Below are 25,022 nucleotides of genomic sequence, written 5' to 3'. Positions count from 1 at the left end.
ATCTGATTTTGTTGAACTCCCAATTTTAACAGTGAAGAATAATTTCTTTTAAGCCTTCAGGTTTCTGTCTCAATTTGGCTAATAAAATGCTTAAAGCTAATCTCCTGTGCCTTCAAAAAAAAAAAAATCTCTTGGTCTTCAAAAGGACTCAGTAGCATTGGTATAAAAATAAATGTGGTAGAATTTCTGCCTGTAAAGAGATACAAACCTCCTTCTAAATTCCAGGAGATAACTGTATTGAAAAATTATTTCTGAAGGGAGACTAAATTATAAATCCATAAATCAAAGCAGAATGATATATGCTTGCCATTATCTAGATCAATTTATTTATCACTTCAAGGATTTTTAAAAATAGTTTTTAGGAACTTTACATATACTTTATTATGGCCAATGCTCAAAAAATTATTGAGTCAGCAGCAATACAACCAGTCACCAGAACGCAGAGGAAGGTATCTGTCTGATTTGGTGCTGAGTAATTGGCAAAAGAGAGCTCCTGACTCGTCCATCAGCCAAAAGGGTGGCCTGTTGCTCAAAAAGCAGTTACAGCTGCTTTGTCATGAGTCTACTGTTAAAAAACCAGCAACCAGAGGGAAAAGCAGGTTCACAGAATCTGCTCCAGGAATATACAGCCTGAACAAGTTCTCTCGACAAGCCATCACTTACTGAAAAGCATGATAGATGCCCATCCCAAACAGACAGCAAGCAGATGGCTGGCAAGTGCATGCTGGCCTGACTGCGGGCAGCCTGTCACCCAAACACTTAATGACGGCCATCTCTAATAGGCTTTCAGAAAGGGTCAGCCTACTGCTTTCTGAGATGAGCAATCAAGGACTGCCAACTGGCAGTCTAATCAAATCTGGCCTGCTAACATGAAGATTTGATAAGGCCAGACCTCGAGAGCTTTCGGGAAGGCATATCCATACGCCCTCAATTTGCCAAACTACCCACTACTCCCTATTGTCTTCTGATGAGCTGTACACACCTATATGACCTGCCTGTTCTTGAATACATTTGTGCTCAAGTCAGCAGAATGGGTTGATGACCTCTCACATCGCTTCCTGGCTCATGGTTCTATACAGAAACAGTGGGATATTTTAACTAGTTGCCTAGCAGGGAAAGGGGAAAAAGGTTTAGACTGGATCTTAAAGAGCTTTTTCTACAGGCTGGCAAGGGCCATACTACTCTGCAACCAAGAAAACTGCCTTCATGGGATACTTGTCTGGAATTATCAAACAAGGTATCCTGGGTTCTGAGTGCCTTAAACTTAAGTAGCTAAACATATTTTTAGTAACAAGATGTTTCTTAACTTGGATAATTCCTTATCAAACAGGTATTGATTAGCTCTGTTATGATACACAGTCCCTGAAGGCAGGATCTAGTCAGTTTTTGGAGCTCTGAGAACATTATTAAGTGTTCAGCAATTGTTTTTAGCATGTGTACATGACTAGGTGAGTGGTGCATGGATAAATAAACAAACACTGGTGCTGGCAGGGTCCATTCTGAATTTCAGCCACGTCACATTTCACCAACAGGAGAATTCCATCATGTCTAAAAAGTACTGGTCACTTTTTTTTTCACTAATTCATCAATTTCTCCCTTATCTCCTTAAATAGCCCAATGAAAATTTAGTATCCTCTTCCAGAAGCACATTTTGCCATCCATTAGTAAAAATGGTAAGTACTAATACTTACGCTTCAGATTAATTGAGGAAATGAATCTTTCCCATCATGTGGCTTTTACCTCTTTATGCAGGCATTCGAGGAAGGAAGAAGTAGACAACCCAAATTTCTCATATCAACACAGGACACCCAGAGCTAAGTGCTGACTACACAGAAGGTAGTGAATACGTTTGGCTGGCTGATTTACCTGGTGACTGAAGTCTCAGAATTTTCCTACTAAGACCATTGTTCTAAGGAAAAGAGGGATAAGATCCCAGTTTAATTAGTAGGGTCTCATCTCGTGCCTACTATTCACACCACTAAACTTGGCACACACAAGAGTGAGCATCCACGTACCAGTCATCTAAACAGTTCTAGAAGTACTGATGAGCATCACAGCAAACACCTAGCTGCAGTCTTTGAGGAAGATGCTTCCAAGATGGTTGTAGGAAAGTCCCTGAGAGCTATGGGGGGAAAGGAGATAAGTCTTTCTCTCTGATATAAGGGGAAAAAGAAGGAAAGGCACTGGACAGCAATCAAGGTCTAACCAGGTTCTAACTTACCAGCAGGCACATAGGCCAAGATGGGGAGCCGGTGTGGCTGCTCTTAGAGAAGCAATGAGCCATCCTATGGGTCCTTTCTCTCCTTGATTTACAGTTCTGCTTTCAATTTGCTTTTTGAATTGTCTTTTTTTCTTAAAATTTTTTCTTTAAATTTTTTAATATATTTTAAATATTATTTTATTTAAATTCAATTAGTTAACATATAGTGCATTACTAGCTTCAGATGTATAGCTCAGTGACTCATTCATTGCAGATAACACCCAGTGCTCATTATATCATGTGCCCTCCTTAATGTCCACCACTCAGTTACCCCATCCCCCCACTTGCCTCCCCTCCAGGAACCCTCATTTTGTTTCCTACAGTTAAGGGTCTCATATGATTTGCCTATGTCTTTTCATCTTTATTTAGTTTCCTGTTGACACTGCCATCAATTTAGTATTTTATAACAATCTAGATTTATCCTTATAGTTCTGGGGGTCAGAAATCTGAAATAAGTCTTTTTTTAAAATTTTTATTTATTTATGATAGTCACACAGAGAGAGAGAGAGAGGCAGAGACATAGGCAGAGGGAGAAGCAGGCTCCATGCACCGGAGCCCGATGTGGGATTCGATCCCGGGTCTCCAGGATCGCCCCTGGGCCAAAGGCAGGCGCCAAACCGCTGCACCACCCAGAGATCCCCTGAAATAAGTCTTATAGGGTTAAAATCAAGGTATCAGCAGAGCCGAATTCCTTCTGGAGGCTCCAAAGGAGAATCCATTCCTTTTCTCTCCCAACTTCTAGAAGCTGCCAGCCTCGGCTTATGGCCGCGTCGCTCCAGTTTCTATTTCTGCTCTCACATTGCCTTTTCCTCTCTGACCTCCTTGCCTTCCTCTTATAAGGACTCGTGTGATTATATTGGGCTCAATTAAATAATCCGGGATAATTTCCCCAACTCCAGGCCCTTAACTTAATCACACCTACAAAGTCCCCTTGTCATGTAAAGTAACATATTGACAGGCTCTGGAGACTAGGATGCAGACCTCCTGGAGGGGGGGATGGGGAGATACATATTCAGCTTACTTACCATCATTATCTTAACAAACTACAAGTCATTTTAAAAGTTCCCTCTCCCTGGGAATGTGCTGAAAGACAGCCCAAGTGCCCCTGTTGCTCCCCTAGGTATAGCTGAGGTCTTGAATAGGGCTAATTGGTAGAAAACCTGATAGGTGATGGGAGGGACACCAGAAAAGGCACCTGTAATGGGATTTGAGCAGGGAGTAAAAAGATACTTTTAAAGAAGGATTATAAGGAAGAGTGTCAATACCATGGACTGGAGGCCTTCCAAGAATCTAATTCTATATGGCATACAAACAACTGGGTCCAGGATGTCCCTGAGGCTAACCCCAAAATTGCTTAGGCCAATGCTGGGTTAAGAATTTAAAAACTGAAACGATGGGACACCTTGCACCCCAATGTTAATCACAGCAATGTCTACAATAGCCAAACTGTGGAAGGAGCCATAATGTCCTTTGATAGATAAATGGATAAAGAAGATGTGATATATATATAGAGAGAGAGATAGATATAGATATCTAAAAAAGGACAAATACCTACATTTGCTTCAGTGTGGATGGAACTGGAGGGTATTATGCTGAGTGAAATAAGTCATTAGAAAAAGACAATTATATGGTTTCACTTATATGTGGAATATAGGAAATAGTAAAATGGACCATAAGGGAAAGGAGGGAAACTGAGTGGAGAAAAATTAGAGAAGACAAACCATGAGAGAATTCTTAACTCTGGGACACAAACAAAGGGTTGCAGAAGGGGAGGAGCAATGGGCGGATGAGGTGCCTGGGTGATGGACATTAAGGAGGGCCCTGAGTGTTATACTATTTGTTGGCAAATTGAATTTAAATTAAAAAAATAAGATTTTAAAAATCTTTCAGTGAGAGCACAGCTCAAACTATGTGTTACATGAGGGAGTTCCCTTGACCTTCACAGCACGCCTGAAAGGAGCAAAGAGCAATCAGCTAATCAGCAGCATTTCTCCCATTTCTCGGAGATGAGGTTGAGTAACTGTCTTCCTGGAATTCATTGGGTTTTCCCAATGACTACAGTGGATTTTCCCGAGATAAAAATGAATAGGTTCTTCGACAGTAATGGAGAGAACATGGGAGGGGGAAAAGGTACGCCAGGAGTCTAAAGAAAACTCCAGAGTATAGAGCAGGATGATATGGCCTGGATATAGACGCTGGGAACAAAAGCAAAGGAAAGAGGGAGGCAGCAGTGAGGGCAGGACACTGGGAGGACCCAGAGAAGGAGGAGCCAGCTGAGTGAGTTCACAGGACTTGCTTCAAGTGCTGCAAAGCTCTAGAAGCTGCCTCAGATTTCAATGCTGTGATTCTTACTGAGAGATTTGGCATTTCTATAGCTAAAAACCATTCACTTGCTGAAAACCTGTTATATTATCCACTCAGAAACGTTTGCTGTCAACATGTAGTACTGATACTCTGATGCAAAACTAAATAAGACAGTGCGTTTGCCAGTGAAGCTCAGCTAGATGAATGAGAGCCTCTACCACAAGACAAGTAACTACCAAGAGGGAAATCTGAGAAAGGATGGCCAGCCCAGTTAGTCACTCTCAACTTGGAAAATGGAATATATGCTAAAAAGACATGGTATCAAGACATAGGAGACAAAGAATAGAGCGATACAAAGATCTGGCTTGCTGGGGACAGGGCAAGTATTTTCCATGGCCAATTTTGCAACATGGGCGATCAAGATTCAGTTACCATCCACATAGTGCTATAAAATATCTGCAATTCATTTGAGATCAATTACTAAGTTTGATGATTAGTAAGCTATCGTAACTCTATAGACTCTCTACAAACTGAATAGTTCTCCAATATGCTTTTATTCTTTAAAGTGCTATTTTAAGAGGCCTCCAGTAGCAATTGCTTATATTAGAAATAGTTTGAGCCATCGGAAAACTTTAAAGGAGTTTGACAAGAATAAACTCTCCTCTAAGTGAGTCTACCTATAACCCACCTACTCAGTAGACCAGAGTAGGAAAAGGTTACAGAATTAGTGTTAAAATAGTAACATCAGCATGCAATGATTCACCAGTGTGTTTATCTTTAGAGGGCTAAATTAAGTAGAACATTCTGGCAACATTCTTTTTTCTTTATTCTAACAGTATTTTTTCTCTCTTTATAAACAACAAAACAAACTCTAGTTCTCTTCATGAAAGACTTCACTCAGGACAGGAACTGATGTCAAGCTCTGTTCCCTTGAAATTTGGATAAAATCTTAAATTTGTAATTTCAAATGTGAATAGCGAAGTAAAATGCATGGCTTGGAATTTTCAGTTTGTATCCATTTAGCAAAGCATTCTACAGCGTTTGCTTTGGGCACATCTTACAGCTTGCTCTGTGAAAGCCTGAATTAAAAAAATGTTAGCTCATCAGTCATTTGAGTCTGGAAACATTTAAATAATTAAGCTCCAAACCCAGTCAGCACCATAGGATGCTCATGACCCTGGAGATGTCCCAGGCTGTCCGCTCTGCTTCAATAGATCAAAAAACTCCTCCAAAGCCAAGTCAATGTGGCACAAACTCTCCATCTAGTAAATGTGGGATGAAACCCTCCATTTTAGTTTTATGTTGAATATAAAGCTAGGCTAACTATCTCCTTCCTTCACCTGATTATCCTTTAGTGTGTCGTTTGACATACTTTCCTGAGCTCATATATATTTTAGTGACCATCATGTCATTGCGCTTATTACCGAGCAACATCATTCTTTGTCCATCTATATTTTGCATCAAATGCGTCACACCTGATGAAGGTTCCTAGATTTGTTCTTACTACAAGAGTCTAAAATTGGATTGCTTCTAAAACCTGATCTGAGAATGTAATAGAAAAAGACCTGTTTTAGGAAGCTATGTGTTATTCATAATATCATTATGTAATAGTCTTCATTTTAGAATTTCTTCCCTCAGATGATACGTCTGCAAAGGAGCTCTGCTGAAACAAGCTGATTGGAAGAAGCAGGTCAGACATCACCACAGACCTGGTTTGCCCCACCGATAGCCTGGTTAATCAGAGCAAAGCAGGGCCAAGAACTCTGTAGTGGTGCCAGCACGGTCTCTGAGCACAGGGCAGGAGCCAAGCCCTGCTTGCCTAGAATCGCAGGCTATTGGCTCCAGACCAACTGATGGCAAGCTCTAGAGGAAGTCCATGTGCCGCCAACTGGGTCTAGCTAAGGCCAGCGCTGAAGTAGAAACCTGGGCTTACTTCCTGGACAATAATCAAGTCAAGGGCTTCTCCCACTCCCCTTCCTCAGAGGCAGCAGTGACACCCCATCTTCATTTAGAAGAGAATTAGCAGTGCTCAATCTATGCCAACTCCCATGTATTGTTTCCAAATTCCACCAGAATATTTTCATGGATTCTAAATGCCAGTAGTTAACTTTTAATGGGTTTTCAGGTGAATAGCTGTCAAAAAAGACATTATTCTCTAAATTCATTTAGTCAACAGATACTGAGCACCATCCTAGGCTGGGCATGGAGCAGAGTGGCAGGGATGCAACAGCAAAAGACTGATGCTCTGAGAAGTCACAGCAGGGCAGGAGGATGAGACAAGGACAAGGGTACAAATGAAAGCCCACATTCCGTATACCTAAACATTAAAGTTATAAATCAAGCTAAGAAACTGTTAATTAAAAGAGATTCTATACTCAACAAATATTCTTCATAATACCTGGAAAGTGGCCGCACTGAGAGTCGGCTTCTGGCTGAGGCCCATTCTCTACTGCCCCCAGGCCTGTCCTGCACTGTAAGAGCTGCGTGCTCTGCTCATACCCACACATGCACTTTCTGTCAACACACTCTGCCAACGGCCACCATTCTGGCCTAGGGGTACAAACACCAGTGATACAGTCTACCTTCACCCTCACCAAGATGGGTCAAGGGAAGCAACCCAGGCAGGCCCTGGAATTAGGGTGAGGGCTGTTTGGACCAGGAGTTCCAGGACCCCAGGTACTCAAGGAAAGAAAGTCTGGGCCCCAGGTAGCACATTCCCTGCCCTGTGAGAGAAGGGTAACTGGAAGAGGCTAAGCTCAGAGCAAAGGTAACCTTGTGCTTGAGTTTAAGGGTGGCACTGGGGTCATCACCTGCGTATACTGACATCCTCTGAGAAGTCCTTAATCCCATCTGGCCTTCACTGGTCTCTGATCAGAGACCCATGGAGGTCATTGCTATGTTCTGCCTTCTTCCCAAACTTTCAGGTCTATGGCCTCTCCATGCCATGTTCATGCTATTCTTGGGTACTTGGAAATATTCTGCTGCTCTCACATAACTCTGGGCTGGGGAAGGCAACCTCACTGCCCTCCTGGCTTCACAAGCTCATTTTCTGCTCATGTGCCACGCTGAGGGCAGGAACTTGATGGCACTCTCGAGCAACCTGCCAGGTTGCCACACAAATGTTTCTTTTTCTTTGTCAACCTGCTTGATGCAAGGTCACTCCAAAAGTGTCCTAAACGGATCTGAGTCCATTTGCCTCCTTGATTATCTTCAAGCAATCCTTTTAATCTTTTACCCTATGCCAGCACTCAGCTTCTAAAACTGCAAAGTTAAGAGCTAGCTTCACTGTTCTCTGCATGCTGTTCAGTCACCCTGTCCTAAAGAAGTGAGTGCAGAAGGCCCAGCTGCCTGGGCAAAAGGAAATGTCACAAGGCACAAAGAATTACAGAAAAAAAAAATCCATCAGTACTTCAAAATATTGTCTCAAAACCTCAGATAAAATTATTGTGAGAAATGTTATCCTTCATATACAAATACAATTATACTGACCCACTGTCCACAGGATACAAATGTTGAGTTTTTCTGGTCATGGGTATGGATTTGTTCTACTTCATCCATGGTTTCAGCCATTGCAGCTAGTGACAGCACCTACACTGGCAAGATGGCCATCTGGAATTGGGGGATAGGAGGAGGCCACACTACAGGGCAAATTAGTCCAACCTCATGAAGACATCATAATAGATTGTCCTTGTGACCTGAATTTTTTTTTTTTTACCACAGTGACCTCAGCTAACAAGACACAAGGCTTTTTTGTTTAGATTTTCAGATACAACATATAAGACAGCTTGTTTCTGTTACAAAAGAATAACATAAATAAGTAAATAAATGGAAAGTCTTTAAACTCCTGGAGTGATATTTAAATCTATAAGGTTTCCTGAACAGTCTTTGCTTGACAGTATTTTCTTTATTTCTCTTCTTCAATAGCACCCACTCATGATCGCAAATGCCTATTGACTGCAAAATCCAGAATACCATAATTAGCTTTCCAACGCTGATTTTATATTAAGGCACATAAATAACATTGGGGAGGTGAAATGCCATGTTCCTCTTGATTAGTGTCTTAAAATAACAGATGTAAGCAGCCACACGCTGATAGACATTTGCTTTAAGAGTACATTTAAAATCAGAGGCTGGCATTCTCCTCTGAACAATTCAACCAGAAGCTCATTAGGACTTGCGTGAAAGCTAGCATGTTTTTATGAATGTGGATCCTTCAGCTTCATGGTGGTGTTCCTGAGAGGCATTGGCAGCACACGAAAAGGTCATAATGAACATAAGACCAAATATAGGGAAGGTATCACAGTAAAAATCAGTTTTATGAAAGACCTGTAGATTTTAAAGAATGTAAGACCACCCACAATTCCATGTCTCATGTAAATAAAATTTACCTTCAAATAAGTACATTTTCTTTAATCACTAAGTACAGGGAAACCAATCAATTTAAAACTCTTGTTACCATGAATCATAATTGCTGAGCACAGAGTTCTAGTTACTATAATATTCTGTGATAAACTCAACCCTCTGATTATTATATTTTTCAATACATTGTTGGGTTAGGCTATAAGTATTTTGTTCAGGAATTTTCCATATGCTCTTATGAGTGAGATTAGTCTCATTTTCCCTCTGGCCTTAGAGTGAGCTAGGCTGTATATTATCATTTTCTGTAATATAAAGTAGTTTGTGTAATATTAGTGTTGTGGGCTGAATTGTATCCCCCAAATTCATATTCAAACTCCCAGTGCCTCAGAATATGACTATATTTGGAGATAGGACTTCTAGAGATGATTAAGTTAAAATGAAGCCCTTAGGGTAAGCTCTAATCTAATCTGACTGGTGCTCTTATAAGAAGTGGAAATTTGGACACACAGAAAGATACCAGAGATGTTCATGCATAAAGGAAAGACTTCATAAGGACATAGCAAGACTGCAGCCTTCTGCAAGCCAAGGAGAAGCATTGGAAGAAACCAAACCTGCCAACACCTTGATCTTGGACTTCTCCAGAACTGAGAGAAAATGCGTTTCTGTTGGTTAAGCCATCCAACCTGTGACAATTTGTTATGGTAGCCCTAGCAAACTAATACAATGAAAATGACTTGTTCCTTGAATGCTGAGTTAAACTCACTAGTAAAATCCTCAGGGTCTGGTGAAATATTTTGATCAATGATTCAAATTAGCTAATAATTATAGGACTTTTCGGTTTTCTATTTCTTCTAGAGCCAGTTTTTCTAAGTTAAATTTTTGAGAAACATGTATGTTTACTCTGTTCTCAAGGTTATAGGTATCAGCTTGCCTATCCTCTTACTATTTTTTAGTGTCTGCAATCTTTATAGGTGTGTCCCTTTCCCATTTCTAATATTGTTTATTTGTGCTTTCCTTCTCTCTCTCATGGATATTTCCCAGGTATGTCATTTCCATTAGTCTTTTCACAGAACCAACTTTTGGTTTTGTTGATCCTCATATATTTATTTTCTGTTTAATTAGCTCTTATATTTATCTTTATTATTTCCTTCTTTCTGCTTTCTCTGGGTTGAGTCCAAGAAAACCTTACTCTGAGGATTGACCTTTGGAACATCAGTGTCAATTAGTGGTTTTCAAATTCTGCTCAGCAAGACCCTGGGATATTCTTTGGTGGTGTCTCAAAGATTTCCTGACTCCCACTGAGAAAGCTTAGCTGTTTTAATCAAAGAAACTCTACGTTTATCAGTTTTATGTGTAGGACTTCAATAAAGTTTAGGGGGGGAAATGGTTGCATTCCCTAGAAATGTTTTTAAAAATTTGAAGACTTCAGAGAGATGAGGCTAATGAGATCTGCTTCTTGCATATCATAACTTTTAGTACTTATAAATATACATATTTCTATTGACAATGTAATGAGTTACAAAGTACCAATTTATAGCTGGGGAAATTTGTCCACATCTGTCAATGCCAGAACCCTTCTAAATTGGGATTCTGTAATTCTATCTACTTATATAAGATCAATGATCTTGAGTATAAAAGGTTTTAGAAGATCCTTCACTGCCAGTAATATTTAGAATTTGTGCTGAGTATTGGACTAATTTTTTACTCTAAATAACCCATCAGGTAGAGTTCCTACAGAAGGATGAAAGAATAGTGTTTCTTAATTTCAAAACAAACAACTTTCTTGCTTTCAAATATCTCATTAATTCATTGCATATGTACCTGAAAAAGTGTCCCAACTTTTTTGTCAACAGACTGCAGATTTAATCTTTTCATTTCATCATCCATGAGTTGCTAACAGGCTTTTGGTACAATTACTCTATTATAGATCACTGCCATAAACCATTTCATGTTACTGAGAGATGAGTTAAGAATAATGTCAGATTGGGAAGAAAAGTAATGTCAGATTGTATTTTTTTTTTAATATTAAACTCTGGATAACATTAATTCATCTGATACAGGCCTTTGATTCCATAGACAGAAATAATTTATGGACTTAGTTACATGATTTGGCATAGATAGTCTATAGATGTTGCTTTAATCCCTTATCATATACCGTTGTCAAAAATTAAAGTGTGGTTCCTTAAAAAAACAAATTAAAAACTCAAATGCTATAGATCAGGACTGAGTCTTAGTTACATAACCCTTCACCCTTTACACTTGTAGCTAAGTAATTTGATTTATCATTTATAATTATTATGGGGCACCTGGCTCACTCAGTTGATAGAGCATGGGTAGATCTAGATCTAGCATGAGCTAGATCTCAGGGTCATGAATTTGAGCCCCACGTTGGGTAGAGAGATTACTTTAAATAAATAAACAAACAAATAAATAAATAAAATTTAAAAATTAGAATAATTATCATGTCTTTCCTAATGGCATATAGATTTATCTGTCTTCATGCAGATGATGTGGGTTTCACAAACCAGGAGCAGTAATTAGCTTAACCTGCTAGCTAATTACCATCAGAAAGAAAAAAGGTTCAATAATAACAAAAATCTCAGTTGCTGGGTTAGACAATCTTTAATATTGTAACACACAATGTTAACATCACTGAATATGGGCATATTTTCAGAACTCATAAGAAAGACACATTTTGGCTAATGCAGCACGATGGACCCATGTCAGGTCTACCCACAATTTACATACCATGGTTCCTTTGAGCTGTGTGGCCAGTTGGTACTATTTACCCTTCAAATTAACCCGAATAGAAACTTCTCTTCCATTTTATATGATACAGAAGGTCCATCTGTATCATCTAAGCATGTGATAATGTGTTTCTGAGGTTTTTGTTTTAAAGAAAAAGGAATCTGTCCCTTTCATGAATTGCTAGCAGCCCCCTCTTAAAATCCCCTGTTGCTGGGCTCATCTGCTCCTATTAAACTTCAGTACAACATTAATTTTCTGGCCAAATCTAGTTGCAAAACAAATCACCTTAGAAGTCCCATTACACAGCTCTGGTTGCTCAGTGGGTTAGCGCCGCCTTCAGCCCAGGGTGTGACCCTGGAGACAGGGGATCAAGTTCCATGTCAGGCTCCCTGCATGGAGCCTGCTTCTCCCTCTGCCTTTGTCTCTGCCTCTCTCTCTCCCTCTCTCTGTCTCTCTCATCTCTCATGAATAAATAAATAAAATCTTAAAAAAAAAAAGAAGTCTCATTACCCACATCTTTTTGAGAATGGAGTCACTCATGTAATTCATTCACCCACGAACATTGAGCACCTATCAGGTGCCAAGCTCAGCGATAGCTAGGAAGATGCCTCCCATCAAGAAGCTTGGTCTCTAGTTTGCTTAGTCTTTTCAAAACCCTGTGTTCCCAAGATGACACTATCAGCCTCCTGTATTGCTTCCTGAGCTATAGAGCTGGCCCTTTGGTTTCCCACTTGCTAGGAGCTCTGGTGACTCTGGTTCTGAATCCAATTTCTCACTCCTTCAGCTCTAGGTCAACAATGAGCCTGCTTCCCAAGTGCAGATGTGTGGTCCTTGCCCTGTCTGGTATCTCAGTTTCCACTCCGAATGGAGATTTTGCCTTGGTTAAATCAATCTGACCCCAACACCAAAAGTCAGCTTCCAACCCCTTCCTAGCAGCCGGAATCCTGCTGCAGTGGACAGACCTGCACCTGACAATGACTACTGAGCTGGGTCTCCAGCATCCTCAGCCCCCCACATTCCCTCTCATGTTGATGCAGGTACAGTTCCCACCTCCTCCCCTCCCACCTGAGTTCCACTGTCAGGCCCTACAGATCATTAAGACTCTTCCACTGGTTCCTCTGGGTGTGCAGGTCCAGTACTGTGGCCTGGTCCTGCCCATTAACAGTGCCATGATTGCTGATTAAATATTATATATTTCCCCCAGAATAGGACTTCATTTTAATCTACATATTTCATGATACAGAGTTCAGGAACTATGTCTTTTAAAAATTTGTATCCATAGCAGTTGGAAGTATTTGAAATGTAATAAGCTTCAGATCCAATGAACACTTGGATGAATGAAAGAATGAAGTTGTATGGGCAGATTGGAAACACTTTAAGTCCTTGCTCTCACCATTGAGACATGCTGCCTTCCAATTAAGACAGAAGTGCCTATGGGTCTGTTATTGCTCGATTTGATGGCATTCATATACCTATAGACCTCTTTTCATAAGTACTTGCTAGATTCCCTGCCTTTGTGACTTGAACAAAGTGAAACACATTTTCGTGTCACTTAGCAACTTTAGGATAACTTCCAGAGTGTAAACTAATGTTCTACCAACCCTGAAAGTGAGACAGGATGGTGTTTTCTTTGTAGATGGTTCTGTGCAGATGACAACCTAGGGACAGTGGCTAGCATGTACCTCTGTAATCCATCCCCATGTGATAGGACAGGTGCTTTCATTAACCAAACCACTATTTAGTAAAAAAAAAATACTCAATCTTCTCAATTTATAGAGATGGAAGGATTGTGGAGGCATGTTCTTCAGTGATACCGTAAAATGTGAAATTACCAGTACCTAAGTGGCCCATATCCTGGCTCTAATGGCATAAATAATTGATACATAATTACATTCAAAGACAGAAACAGAAATTTACTAACTCCTAAATTCCCTGAGAACTTCTTACACCGAAAATAGAAAGATTCGGCATGGTATTTCTAATTCAAGTAGGTGAATGTTGACTGCATTTTTAAGTGCATCAGAATTTGAAATTAAAATCTACCTGTGCAACTATTATTTATACATTTTTATACTTAAATTCTTTGTAGAATTTTCTCTTTCAGTACAGCTGAATCCTCCAACAAAATCTTGGCAAGACTTTGCCAAGTCTTGATGTATTCAAGAATACATCAAGTACCTATTCAGACAGAACGCTGAATACATCAAATACCTATTTGAACGGAATGAAATATTTTTGCATAGCTAAATAATTTGGAGAGCTGAACATTGCCATTTTAACAAGAAGTTTTTGATCTTGCTCTTATCTCTTAATATCATATTGGAAGCACATCCTCTTGTCATTAAAACTGTTCATAAATGTAAATAATACTGTATAATTTCTATCATTTACTTCCTCACTGCCCTATTCTTGGATATGAAGATTGTTTCTAAGGTTTCTTTTAATATTTTAATAACACATAACGACTATCATTATGTGTTCATATCTGATCATTCTCTAATAAAAATTTGTAGGAATCAAATTGCTAAATAACAGAGAATGAAAGGCTTATATATATATAAGGCTTATAATATATATATATATATTCGATTTGCCAACATATAGTATAATACCCAGGGCTCATCCTGTCAAGTGTCCCCTCAGTGCCCGTCCCAGTCACCCCAACCCCCCACCCACCTCCCCTTCCACTACCCCTTGTTCATTTCCCAGAGTTAGGAGTCTCTCATGTTTTGTCACCCTCTCTAATTTTTCCCACTCATTTCCCCTCCTTTCCCTTATAATCCCTTTTCACTATTTCTTATATTCCCCCTATGAGTGAAAGCATATAATGATTGTCCTTCTCTGATTGACTTACTTCACTCAGCATAATACCCTCCAATTCCATATCCACCATTTGCTTCGATGTGAAAGGCTTTTGAGTACAGTCAAATTGTTTTCCTGGCCCCTGCCATGGAACCAAATTACTGGCCTCCTCTTCTGCTGGTATCCATTGTCTAATTTTTTGTTATCTTATTTTCCTTCTGATTCCCTCTCGTTGTGATTAGTTTCCTAATGTATTTTGTAATTTTGATTTATAAGCTCATGTTCCATTGAACATTTGTGGTAATGCCATGAAGGTTGGCCTGAGTTTCCATTTCCAGAAAGGACTGACTCTGGATTGTAGGTAGCAGGTGCCCATGCTGCTCTGGTCCAGAACCACTTTAAGTTATTTGTTTGGCTTGGCATTTAAAGGCCCAAACTAGTAACCACATGAGGTTGGGACTATGGTTATAAATTTTTATGGGAGGTTTCTTTCCCATCCATAACCTAGGAGGTTATAGGTAAGTTTTCCAGCGGGGTCTCTTTAATGACAGATTTTTTTTTTCTAGTTTTCTCTTTTTTGATAAGGGTGCAGCCCTATATGCAGGGTTTATATGATACCTAGCATTAAAACCCAAAGCCCCAGTGCCCATGCCCAGGAGGCTGCCTTGCCATCTCCACGTGTGATTGCAGAGACAACTGCATTCATGAAGGGGACTCGGTGGTCAGGCAGATGAGCAGAGAACAAGCAGAGCTTGTTATACTCATCTTCATGCCTCCCACTGCTATGTTCTAGGTCAATTAGAGATTCTATGGGGTTTATGCCATAGAGGTGAACCAGATGGCCTTGTCCTCTGTCTACCTGGAGCCTGGAGAACTGGCCCCAAGGCCCTAGACTATTGATAAAAGTTGTTGGTGGCTTCAGTGCCTATTGACCACTCTGGTGTCCAACCTCATCTGGTTTTGGCCCCAAAGGAGTTTCCACATTTTAAAAAGATATTGAAAAAAAAAAGATATTGAGTGAGACATTTAAAGAGCTGTATCTAATTTCAACTCTTTGATTTGTGGGTGTGTTGAATGGGAACATTTTTCAGGGTATCTGATATGTCATATTGCCAGAAGAGGTCCCATTTGCAATCTCTAGACCTCTTGTCAGTTTTACCTCCAGCCCATGCCTCTTAACATTCTGGGCCACTTAAACATTTATGTGGGTGACCCATCCAATACCTTAGCCTCTCCATATACGACCTTCTTATCTTTAGTGACCATCATCTTCCTGTTCCTCAGCTACCCACACCATAGCCTCTTCTACTACATCAGTGGCAGCACCCTTAAAAAACTTTAATTCCATCATCTTAACTTTGGACCACAGTCTCTTACATCTTCACTTCTCTTATTCAGTTATCTCTTTGATATTTCCAGACCCTGATTCCTCCTTTCTCCTGATCTATCACCTGCAGCCCTCCCTGAACTCCCCATCCACTTTGCAGCCTACAGCAGGCTCTCAATCCATATATGTTCCCCCACCACCCTTCAGTTGTACATGCCTGAATAGGAAAACCAAACTCTGTGAATATGGCAGTCTGCCTTTTTCACACCTTCCCCTGAGCTGCTGGGAAAATCCACACAATCCATACAGATTGTGCCACTTACATTCAAATTCTGTAACTGGTTGCTTCAAACTGCTTAGTGATTTGGGGCACCTGGCTGGCTTAGTTGGCAGTACATGCAACTCTTGACCTTGGGGTCATGAGTTCAAGCCCCAAATTGAGTGTGGAGCCTACTTAAAACAAACAAACAATCTGCTTAGTGATTCTTATAAATATTCATAGTTAATTCTCTCTTCTGTGGCACACAACAACCAGCTCAAATCTTCTCCAGCAAACTGTTGACTCCATAGTCCTTAACAAAAGAATTGTCCTCCTACCTCACAGAAAACAAGGAAGCCATCAGAAGAGAACTTCAGTTGTCCTGCCACCACATCTCAACCTAACTAACTACCATATGGTAGGCAACCTTTTATGATGGTCCCTGAGGATTCCCAATTCCTGGTATTCACACTTCTGTGTGATCCCCTCTTTGAATGTGGGCTGGACTGACTCCCTTCCAATGAGTCCAGCAAAAGTGACAGGCTATTACTTCTGAGATTAGGTTACACAAAGTCTACACTATTATCTTGCTTGCCCTCTCTTGCTGTCTCTCCAGCTCCCTCTGCTATGTTGTGAGCCGCCCCATGGAGAGGCCCATGTGGCAAGAAGCTCAGGGTGGCCTGTTGGACAACCTCCAGTGAAAAACTGAAGTCCTCAGCCAAACAGCTCACAAAAATCAGAATCCTACCAACAACTTTGTAAGTGAGCTTGGAAGCAGATCCTTCCCAGGTTGAGTGTGGAAATAACTACAACCAGGCACATTTCTTGATCACAATCTGTGAGAGATTCTGAGTCAGAAGTCCCAGTTAAGATATGCCTAGACTCCTGACCCATAGAATAAATGCACAATAAATGCACTGTGTTAAGCAGTCACATTGTGGGGTAATTTGTTACACAGCAATAATGAATGTACACACTCACTCATCCTTCCTGTCATTCTTGCTGCGAGGGAAAAGGAGCCTCTCTAAAGTAGATTCCACTATCAATGGAAGAGGTCCCATCCCTTCTCAACTCCTCAGATCTTATTGTGCCCCCCCACAAACAAGCTCCTCCTCCAAGATCTTGCCTGACTTGTGGGCATCTCGTCACACTTGTCGTTTTTGAAGCTTACCTCATCTTTCTTTGCCCGAGGGTACAAACTGTGTGAAGATAGAAGCCATGCTAATCTGGATGACTGTTTTATCCACAATTTCTACCATCATCGTTTGAACATAGAAGGCCCTTCATAATAATATAGTGAATGAATATATCATGAATGGATATTTTAAAGAAGCTCTTGGAGCCAGTCCAATAAAATTTCTTTGGTCTACTTTAGCACGATCATATCACCTGTTTTAAACCCTAAATATTAAAATCTAGTTACAAACTATACATAGAGTAATTTGCTGAAATTGGCATTTTTGCTAGATTTTCCTTGTTGTCATTTTCTACTAATGACTCACCTTCCCAAATGAAAATATTTTCCTTCCTTCAACCAGGACCTCCCTTAGCCAATAAGGCTCTTTTATGCAAAAAATTAAGAGTGCCTTTTCCTCTCCAGCTTGGCAAACCACGTACAGGATGGATTTCCAGCCACATTCTCTCCCATGGCCAATGCCCTTGTGCAATGAACCTACACATCCTTACATCACTACTCTGCTCAATCCTTCTAGAGCGGCATATTTGCTCTCTTGAGTTCTGAGCTCCCTTGTCTCCCTGGGGAATGTCAAGAACCAACAAGAACTGAATTAACAAATCTAGTTTAACTAGATTATTCAAGAAGGGGGGAGATGGAGGATGATGCTTTACAGTGGAAAAGAGGAATGGGTAAATTTGGCTATGACTTCCCTACATCAATGGTGAAAATGGCAGGGCCAGGGGCCCATCTCCAACAGGCACAGAGCTCCACACAGGACTGCACTGGTCAGTGAAGGAGCAACTGTAATGGTGACTACAAAGGGCAGAGAATGAGGCTCCTTCCCTTGTTGTGCCTGCATGGTTACTAATGTAACCTACAAGAGGAGAAGACAGCCTGGCAAGTAGATGGATTCTGGAAGTCTCATCAGTGCTGGCAAATGAACAAGGCTGGCATGCCTTGGACCAGATTTTGATTAATTTAGAATGACAAATAATTAACCTTACCCACACATATATTATAACCCTACCTCTATACCCATATTTCCTTCGCTGGTTGTCATATGTGCCCCTTGTTTCCTTTTTTTTTTAACTTATTTTTTTTATCAGTGTTCAATTTGCCAACATATAGAATAACACCCAGTGCTCATCCCGTCAAGTGCCCCCCTCAGTGCCCATCACCCAGTCACCCCCACCCCCCACCCTAGTTCATTTCCCAGAGTCAGGAGTCTCTCATGTTCTGTCTCCCTCTCTGATATTTCCCATTCATTTTTTTCCTTTCCCCTTTATTCTCTTTCACTACTTTTTATATTCCCCAAATGAATGAGACCATATAATGTTTGTCCTTCTCTGATTGACTTATTTCACTCAGCATAATACCCTCCAGTTCCATTCACGTCGAAGCAAATGGTATTTGTCGTTTCTAATGGCTGAGGAATATTCCATTGTATACATAGACCACAGCTTCTTTATCCATTCATCTTTCGATGGACACCGAGGTTCCTTCCACAGTTAGGCTATTGTGGACATTGCTGCTATAAACATCGGGGTGCAGGTGTTCCGGTGTTTCATTGCATCTGAATCTTTGGGGTAAATCCCCAGCAGTGCAATTGCTGGGTCATAGGGCAGATCTTTCTTAACTCTTTAAGGAACCTCCACACAGTTTTCCAGAGTGGCTGCACCAGTTCACATTCCCACCAACAGTGTAAGAGGGTTCCCTTTTCTCCGCATCCTCTCCAACATTTGTTATTTCCTGCCTTGTTAATTTTCCCCATTCTCACTGGTGTGAGGTGGTATTTCATTGTGGTTTTGATTTGTATTTCCCTGATGGCCAGTGATGAGGAGCATTTTCTCATGTGCTTGTTGGCCATGTCTATGTCTTCCTCTGTGAGATTTCTCTTCATGTCTTTTGACCATTTCATGATTGGATTGTTTGTTTCTTTGGTGTTGAGTTTAATAAGTTCCTTATAGATCTTGGATACTAGCCCTTTATCTGCTACGTCATTTGCAAATATCTTCTCCCATTCTGGAGGTTGTCTTTTAGTTTTGTTGACTGTATCCTTTGCTGTGCAAAAGCTTCTTATCTTGATGAATAGTTCATTTTTGCTTTTGTTTCTCTTGCCTTCACGGATGTATCTTGCAAGAAGTTACTGTGGCCAAGTTCAAAAAGGGTGTTGCCTGTGTTCTCCTCTAGGATTTTGATGGAATCTTGTCTCCCATTTATATCTTTCATCCATTTTGAGTTTATCTTTGTGTATGGTGTAAGAGAGTGGTCTAGTTTCATTCTTCTGCATGTGGATGTCCAATTTTCCCAGCACCATTTATTGAAGAGACTGTCTTTTTTTCCAGTGGATAGTCTTTCCTCCTTTGTCGAATATTAGTTGACCATAAAGTTGAGGGTCCACTTCTGGATTTTCTATTCTGTTCCATTGATCTATGTGTCTATTTTTGTGCCAGTACCACACTGTCTTGATGACCACAGCTTTGTAGTACAACCTGAAATCTGGCATTGTGATGCCCCCAGCTATGGTTTTCTTTTTTAATATTCCCCTGGCTATTAGGAGTCTTTTCTGATTCCACACAAATCTTAAAATAATTTGTTCCAACTCTCTGAAGAAAGTCCATGGTATTTTGATAGGGATTGCATTAAACGTGTAAATTGCCCTGGGTAACATTGACATTTTCACAATATTAATTCTTCCAATCCATGAGCATGGAATATTTTTCCATCTCTTTGTGTCTTCCTCAATTTCTTTCGAAGGTGCCTCTTGTTTCTAACTGCATTCTCTAAACCACTGCTGAGGCTCTAAAGATTCATCCTTAAGTTATTTCGATGGGTACTCCATGGCTCTCCCTGACCCCCCCTTACTTCTTTTTCCCACCTATGACAAGATTACCAGATTAACCACCTTAAAATGCCCCTTTCAAGATATCCCTTCAGCACACAAACATTTTCACCTGTGGCCTACTAGGTAGAGGCTGGAGTTCAAAGTCTTAGCCTGTAGTTCAAGGCCCTGCACAGTATACTCTCAGGACACCTGGCTAGCTAGCTTCATAGCTTCAGCCATTCATCTATGATTCTAGCCAAACTGAAAATTCTCATCTCAGTGCCTCTGCCCATCCCAGTTCTTCTGGTTGGGTTTTTTCCCACACCTTCTTCTTTTTTTTTTAATCAAAATCTTATATAACCTTTAACACATTAATGGTTAACACAGTAACATTAAAATGTTCCATTCTCTGGAAGCCTTTCCTAACTCCTTAATGCCTAGAGTCCTTTTCTTGTCTTTTATATTGCTTGTGGTCATAATTTCATTTCCCTATATTATGTAATATTTGATTTTAAATATTGACTTGACTGTGAGATCCTAGGGGCATGAACCAGAGCAAGTTGTCCATGTTCATGTGCCTACCATGTTGCCTAGTACAGAGTTCTGCACAAAAATGAACAAAATAATTGATTTATTGATTGATTCTTCCTCTTACCAGAAGATCTACCATAACAAAAATTTTGATGGATATAAAATATGACTTTTAGAATTAAAAAATATATATTTTTACATTCCATTCAATTTCTAAAAAAAAAAAGTTCACCTAATTATAAAGTTTACTCACAAACCTGAAAGGTGCATCTTAGCCCAAAATTAAAGGACATAAATATATAATAGATATAGAAGTTTTTTGTTTTAGGGGGTAGAGTTACATAGAATATACCTATAATATAAGCTATGCCATAGAAAAGCTGGTCCTCTTTAAAGAATATTAGGTTATTAACTTTAAAAAGAGCAAATATCACCTCTTTTGGCTTATGTTTTAAAGCTGGAAAGGTAAATATTAGAAATAAATCTTCCACTTGAAGCTGTTTGGGTAGTAATGAACTCTATTTCCAGAAGTTAATAAATGTAAAGTCTGTTGAATGTTTTGTTTTCCTGTATTTTTAAGCACAGCTCCTCCTTGAATGAATGCAATTCCACGAAATTTCTTTTCCAGGAATAGAAATGACCTGTGACTTGTAAAATATGTAATCCAGAAAATATGGGAGAAGAGAGCCCTACCAAAACCAGTCATACAGCAGCCTTTCTCCCTAGCCAGGCCCTGAGTGTGGTAGGACTTAAAGGTGCTTAGGAGAATCGGGCTTGGACCTCAAATCCTATCACACACAGAGAAATTTAATGTGAAGACACCAAATTTGGAGGGCCTCCAAATCTCTGGCTAACATAAGCAAAAACCCTATTGATATAAAGATTTTAACATCTACGTTAGCTCTGTTGGACATCAATTCAAAACCGATCAATTTAGCCAAGGGCATTTGCTTTCTCTGACATATCTCATTCCAGAAATGTAATTAAGCCCTATTAGCTGAAAACAGCAACCCTTGAACTTGCTAATTTTTTTTTAAACAATTGTCCACAGACTGGACACAAACTGTTTTTTCTAAAGTGAAAATAAACGTCCACTTAGGAAGACTTAATGTACTTAAGGATCAATTGTATTCTGAAAACAATTTACCCTAAGAGGGACTAGATTTTTATTTAACAAAATGGTCCGATAATGGTTTTAATAGATTGGAAGATAAATAAGCATTAAGTAGTTACAAATAAAAGTAATTCATCTAATATTGTTTCTCAGGGACTACAGTGCTTTACAAGAGAAAAAAATTCAAAACAACACATTTATAGGTACATCTGTCTTTTCAATAGAACTATTAAGTGCAAATAGTTATTTTCTGATCAGTATTACCACTACTCCATCTAGTGTCCAAACTACAAACAACAGCTAAGGAGAGATTTTTCACGCAAGCCCATCTCTCTGAATGCCATTTTATATACTTCATGTTTGGAAAGTAGTTTACTACAAAGAATATAAAGCACTGACTGTTTGTACATAAACTATTAAGCACTATAACATTTCACAGTGTGTTAAGGTAATTAAGATCTCGTGCCTATAAAACATACAAACTATAAAACAATTTTTTAAACACAGGTAAAGCTATTTTTTTTTTACTTTTTAAGTCTTTTTACAAGAGTTTGTAAAAGTGAAAGTAAAGATAGTACATTGAGCTGTAGCTAGGATTCATGACATTCATAGACTATACAACCAGAATGGGGGGATATAATTGGCAAATATAAAGTCAAATGGAAAAATATGAAAATATATGCAAAAGAATAATTCAATTGACTAGTTGGAAATACTTTCAAAGTTCCAAATTATTTGGATGATAATTTGTTTATTTGCCTAATTATAGCTCTTAATTATTTCAAGTGGATATCTTGCTGTAATTAACTAGCCAGTAAATATTGATAAATCTAATGTGACAGTCACATCTAGCTATTCTGCAAGGTAAAGACAAATCTGGCCAAATTCCACAGATCCCCATTAAAAGTATTAATTTTTACATTTTAAAAAGTTTTTTTTTAATATCATTCTATTAGTAAAAAAACAAATGATGGAAGGCCAGCTGTTAGAACTGACATGCTATCAGAAAGAATGCATCATTTTGGGGGAGTTTTTCAATATTGCTATTGAGGAGGTCCCGGTTTGTTTGGAAAATATTTACATCAAATTTCCACTGCAACTAACTCTAGCAGCTGCTACTTTTTAAACATCATTAAAAGAACATAAAAATATTTTGAAGTTTTTAACATGTCTTCAAGAATCATTTTATGAGTATTGGTAAAATGATTCAATCTAAATGAAATGCAGGTAATCATAAAAAGAAATTTTGAGTAAATGTAACATCTATTCAGTGATGAAAAAGAAAAAGCAGCTATAATTTTAAAAAATCTAACTGAATTCTATAGGTGCTAGTGGAGAGGTATAAAATTTACTTGTAGAGCTAAAAGAAGACATGTTACAAATGGGTATTTAAGGTAGTGTAGAGAACAGACCCTAAGGTGACCTCCTGATGTCCATGCCTTTGTGTGGTCCCTACCCTTGAGTGCAAATGGGACTTGTGAATGGTTTCTAGCCTAGTCCCATTAGCCAGTAGAAAATGGAAAAATGTCACTTTCTGATATGTTACACTATATAACTCTGTTTTAGCAGGTGGGAGTAAGAGGTTCTCCTTCTTGGTTTAAGGAATTGAGCAGCCATGTTGAAGATGCTTAGTGGAAGCAGCCTTCAATCAACAGCCAGCAAAAAGCTGGGACCTTAGCCATACTGTCCTAGGAAATGAATTCTGTCCACAAGCCAAATGAGCTTTGAAGCCAACTCTGCCCCAGTCAAGCCTCCAGATGAGAACACAGCTTAGCTGGTGAGCCTGGTGAGACCCTGAGCAGGAAACCCAGTTGAGCTGAGCTCAGACTTCTGGCCCTTGTAAGCTGTGACTTGTTTTACCTGCTAAGGTTGTAATTTGTTATGCAGCAATAGAAAATGAATACAGGTAGGATGTTAAATAAAATTGACAATTCTATGGTTATTGAAAACTAGACCCAGGTCTGAGTCTGGTACAGAGTAGGTCCTCTGAACATAGCTAAATGGATGTATATCCTATACAAAAATTAGAAAGCAGGTGAGAGTTTAATGCATAGTTCCAAGGACATCATAATCTATTTGAGGAAAAATGGATATGTAATTAACTATGAGGAATAACTAAAATAAATGTTAACACAAGTACAAGTAACATGATTGCATACACAGAAAAGAGTCTGTATCAATAGAAATCTTTCAAGCTACAGAAAACCCAAATCAAAGCTACTTAGAAAAAAAAGATGGGGTTGTAACTTATTGTTTCACAAAGTCTGGAGGCAGGGCCAGCCTTATGTTTAGGTGCATCCATCCTTGAGCTCCAAAATTCTTTAGGCTCTTTCCTCCTAAGTATGTCATTTTCAAACTTGAGCAAGCTGCCCCTATGTTGACAAATATGAACACAGGGGTTATAGTATACCATACTTCTCTTCTATAACCCCCAGTAAAAGTCCCTATGTTTCTAATTGACCTGAGTTGGATCATGCACACACCCTTCAACCAAGCTCCACAGCCAAAACTATCTAAAGCCAGTTAGAGCCCAGATCTGGAGCAAACCATGGATCATTCCCTCTAAGCCACATGGTTGATAATGCCACAAAGAGATGGTTTCCCCACAGGAAAATCTGAGGGTAATTAGTGGGATTCAAAGGAAATCAATGCTCAGGTGGTCACCAATAAATGTTGACCATAGGGCCCTACTAATTCTGAATGGGAAAATGATCACAGATGTAATGTATATTGAAATACAATGTATAAAGAAATTACATATATACCCAAGCGAAGGATATATGAAAACATCCTGTACTCATTTCACAACAATTTTATAAAGATGAGATTATTTCAGATTAGCAAGTTAAAAACATTTCATTTCTTATTCTGGATTACATATGATGGAAGCCAAACTTCCACTGATTAAAGAAATCAGGTTTTTAAAATAGAAAAAAAGATTTGTAGTGGTAAAATTGGTGAATTTCAAAAGAAAATAAACTATTGTTAGTTTTTGAGCCTATAACACACACACAACACACACACACACTCTTTCTCTAGTTAGAATATATATATGATATATATATCAGATATATATATATGATATATATATATATATATGATACATTTGATGGAAACATTTAGACTCTATAGTTTCAGCCCAGAAACTTTCTAGTTCACTTCAATGTTGAGCTGGACATATTGATTGAATTGACTAGAAAACTGGCACAAGGGTCAGAGAAAGAGATATGATACCAGGAGTTCAGCAAAAAGCTGAGGTGTCAGGATAAAATCTGAGAGAAGAGAGAGGAATTTAAGCCAGTTAGGAACTAAATTGC

The 25,022-nt window shown here is 39.2% G+C and overlaps 1 long non-coding RNA gene across 2 annotated transcripts in view; it reads left to right on the top strand.

The window, feature by feature from the left end:
- The window catches only part of LOC111095548, a 114,683-nt gene that overhangs the window by 70,599 nt on the left and 19,062 nt on the right, over positions 1 to 25,022 (top strand). The window contains exon 3 of one of the 2 annotated variants that reach the window (XR_005353610.1): positions 6,203 to 6,506. The exons of the other annotated variant lie outside the window; for it this stretch is intronic. This is a non-coding gene — a long non-coding RNA (uncharacterized LOC111095548). Of the gene's footprint in view, positions 1 to 6,202; positions 6,507 to 25,022 lie in introns of those variants that run through there. 2 annotated transcript variants of the gene reach the window in all.

The sequence above is a fragment of the Canis lupus genome, chromosome 1 (genome assembly GCF_011100685.1).
Source record: "Canis lupus familiaris isolate Mischka breed German Shepherd chromosome 1, alternate assembly UU_Cfam_GSD_1.0, whole genome shotgun sequence".
Classification (NCBI taxonomy): Eukaryota; Metazoa; Chordata; class Mammalia; order Carnivora; family Canidae; genus Canis; species Canis lupus.
This window is presented reverse-complemented; position numbering and strand designations above follow the sequence as displayed.